Below are 4,183 nucleotides of genomic sequence, written 5' to 3'. Positions count from 1 at the left end.
GAGCTGAAAATTTAGTTTTCAGAAATAATCAAGGTATGAGATATATGTGATATCTAAAACCTTATTGCAAGATGATAGAATATAAATTTGGTGAGACTACATAAACTCATAAGTTTTATGAGAATGTATGAAGGTTGAAGACGCCAGGCGTCATAATCCTCCAACTATTGGGGCACTAATAATATTCGCATATCCATGAAGTTATCATCCTTAGTATGCACCGTTACTAAGACTCGTCGTATCGAAGCATCACGTGATGATCGGGTGTTATAGATTCTACGTGTGCTTACAACGGATGCAAGCCAGATTTGCACATGCAAATACTGAGGTTAAACTTTATGAGCCTAGCATGTACATACATGGTCTCAGAAAGTTGTCATGAATTGATGGATAATATTATGAGTGAAATTGTTCATCGTATTACAAAGTTACTAATAGTGAAATCTAGAACACTTGTCATATGATGATCAACTTCAAAATAAGAACCTCAAGGTTATTGGTATTAGACCAACAAACCTAGAAGTTATTGATGTTGAAGTGTTTTTCTGAATAATGAGGAAAACTAAAAGAGAAACTGCAAAAGATATTTTGGCAGAAAGAAAAGAAAAGACTAGAAAGTCTAGCTCAGGTGTATATAAATGATATACATGTTATGGTTGTATTCCTAGTTAGGTCACACAATGAAATTCTTGGGTATTAGTACTATATTGGTTGGTATGAAGTGTCATACAAAACAACGCAATACAAGAATATAATGGCCTAAGTGACTGACAAGGAATATGATAGGAATGCACGACTAGAACAAAATAAAGTGTTATTATGTTCGTCGTTAGCATTCTATCTAGCCCTTAGAATTTATAATAAAGAACTTAATAATTGTTATTTTGCTCTGGTCAAATGAAAACAATGAGTTGTTCAAATTATGACATTACTCCATATACGATGGATAAGTTATTATAAATCTTAATGGTGAAACACACACACATAATATCGACGCTAAAATGCCATAAGGCAAATGATTTGAATTCCACTTATTTGTGGAACCGCCATTTAGGTCATATTGGAAAGGAAAGCATGAAGAAACTCCATGCAAATGGATTATTGGAGTCATTTGATTTTTGAATCATTTGGCGCTTGCAAATCTTTTCAAAAGAGAATGACTAAAATACCGTTCATAGGCCAAGAGTTGAACGGGCACTAACTTAGTGAAAAACATACATGATGATGTATGTGGTTCACTGGGCATAGTTGTGTGCGGGAGATTCTTCTACTTCATGAAAACTTTCAAACAATGAATTGAGTATATGTGGATATATTCGATAAGGAAGAAGTTTGAAACATTTGAATGGATTCAAATAATTTTCAGCATGAAGTGGAAATCATCGTAATAGAAAAGTCAAATATCTATGATTGGATCATGGTGGAAATATTTGAATTACGAGTTTTAACGAACATCTAAGAGAGTTATGAAATTGTTCTACAACTCACATTTCTTGGAGTATCATAGTGATGATGAAGTATCCAAGAGATGTATCCAAACTTTGTTGGATTAATGATGAGATAAAATATAATAAAGCCATTATATTTTTGTGGATTATGCTTTAGTGACTACCGCTTTTACACTAAATAGAGCATCATCATGATCCGTTGAAATGACACCACACGAGTTATGGCATAGGTAAGAAACCTGATAGTATTTTCTTAAATTTTGGTATGCATAGCATAAGTAAATAAGTTTACAACCAAAATCGGATGAATGTCTTTGTTGGTTATCCCAGAGATTTGATTGGGAATTCTTCCCACGAGACAAAGACAAAAGTGTTTGTCAATGTTTCTTATTTCCGAGAAATTGTTTCTAGTGAAGTATTTGAGTGGGAGGACAATATAATTTGATAAGGTTTATGAGCCTGAGCATAATGATCAGAGTAGCGCAGCATCGGAATTGGTTTCGGAAGCGGCCACGACGATCATGGCTCCCATGACTACAAAGTGTTTTAGCCATGGAGATCGAAGTACATATTGAACCTTGTAGGTATGGTTTACTTTGTGATCAAATAAATGATTTGTGGACAAAGGATTGATTTTGAAACAATGATAAACCAACTACAAACAAAGAAGTTATGATGGGCCCTAACTCCGTTAAAAATGGCTATACGCCATGAAATCCAAGATAGATGAATACTTTATGAAAGTAAATGGATCTATGAAATTGATAGACTTGGATGAAATATCCTTGAAGAAAGCTTGACTTATCGAAAAATTGTTTACGACAAAGTTCAAAGAGTTGATTACGATAAGATTAGATCTTCCGTAGCAATGCTTATAGTCTATGTGGATTATTCTAGTAATCACTACATATTTCTTTTATGAGATATGCTAGTAGGATGGCAAAATACACTACTTAACAGAAGTATGTATACAAGATACAACCAATTGTTTTGCTAGTCCGTAGAATACTAGATAGGTATACGAACTTCAATTGGATGAAGTGAGTATTACGGAGATGGAATCTTCACCAGATGAAATAGTCAAAGAGTTTTTGATTTCATCAGAAATGATGAAGAGGCTTGCATTTGCAAGAAATTAAGTGGGAGCGCTGAGACATATTTATAATACTTTATGTAGATGACATATAGTTGGTTATAAATAATGTAATTATATACTTGATTAAAATGTTTCATTGAAAATTAATTTCAATGAAAGGATATGGACTGAAACAAATTTAGTGTCAAAATCTATGAAGATAGATTGAAACACATAAATAAGTTTAAGTCAAAGTACATAGAATAGATATTGAAATAGTTCAATATAGAAATATTAAGAAAATATTCTTGTCATGTTAAAGTTTTAACAAGACTTGAGTGTATCTGACACTCAAGGGGAGAGTCTCTCACTCTCCCCTTTTGTAACCCTGAACTTATTTTTATAATATAATAAAAATTGCAGGGGGCATTTGCCCACTGTTTTACCTCAAAAAAACGACTTGAGTGTATCTGACACTCGATGAGTAAAAACACATGAGTGATTTTAGATCACAAATAATATGTACAAAATCAGATATCTTGTGCTCTAAAATGTTATGAGCATATACCGGAATGATTCATAAGATGATCATGGGACGACAGTAAGAATATCCTTGAGTACTTTAGAAGAACTAAGGATATATATATTTTTGTATGAAGAAATGACAAACAAATCGCTGTAAGGTGTTACACCGATATTGGTTTTGTCACATATAAAATATAATTTCAATCTCAAATTAGACTAAGTGTTGTTTAAAAGGTAGCACAATGAGCTAGAAGTTGTCTATGCTAGATTTAGAAGAGTTCTAAATATTGTGACGGAATCTACAAAAGAAGGCGAGTATGTCATTGTTTTGACAATGACAAAGGATGTTAAGTCAAGAGGTTCTTTGAGAACTTGGTGTATTTCCGACAGAGTCAGAACTTTGAAGCTATATTGTGTGTGACAATATTAGTGACATATTTCAGACCGCGGAAGTAAGGTTCCACCAGAAGACCAAACTTATTTAATGCCGACTCATTTGGAAATGAGTGATGCGTTGAGACGCAAATGAATTACAAAATACATACGGTTCTGAGCTTGTCAGATCCGTTGACTAAAACCTCTCCCGTGAGCGAAACATGATAAAGCACCAGAAGGCCAAGGTGTTATATCTTTACAAATGTAAACTAGATTATTGACTCTAGTGCAAGTGGGAGACTGAAGGAGATATGCCCTAGAGGCAATAATAAAGTGGTTATTATTTATATCTTTATGTTTATGATAAATGTTTATATATCATGCTATAATTGTATTAACCGAAACATTAGTACATGTGTGATATGTAGACAAACAAAGAAGTCCCTAGTATGCCTCTTAACTAGCTTGTTGATTAATGGATGATTAGTTTCATAATCATGAACATTGGATGTTATTAATAACAAGGTTATGTCATTGTATGAATGATGTAATGGACACACCCAATTAAGCGTAGCATAAGATCTCGTCATTAAGTTATTTGCTATAAGCTTTCGATACATAGTTACCTAGTCCTTATGACCATGAGATCATGTAAATCACTTGTACCGGAAAGGTACTTTGATTACACCAAACACCACTGCGTAAATGGGTGGCTATAAAGGTGGGATTAAGTATCCGGAAAGTATGAGTTGAGGCATAT

This window comes from Lolium rigidum, chromosome 3, assembly GCF_022539505.1.
Source record: "Lolium rigidum isolate FL_2022 chromosome 3, APGP_CSIRO_Lrig_0.1, whole genome shotgun sequence".
Taxonomy (NCBI): domain Eukaryota; kingdom Viridiplantae; phylum Streptophyta; class Magnoliopsida; order Poales; family Poaceae; genus Lolium; species Lolium rigidum.
This window is presented reverse-complemented; position numbering follows the sequence as displayed.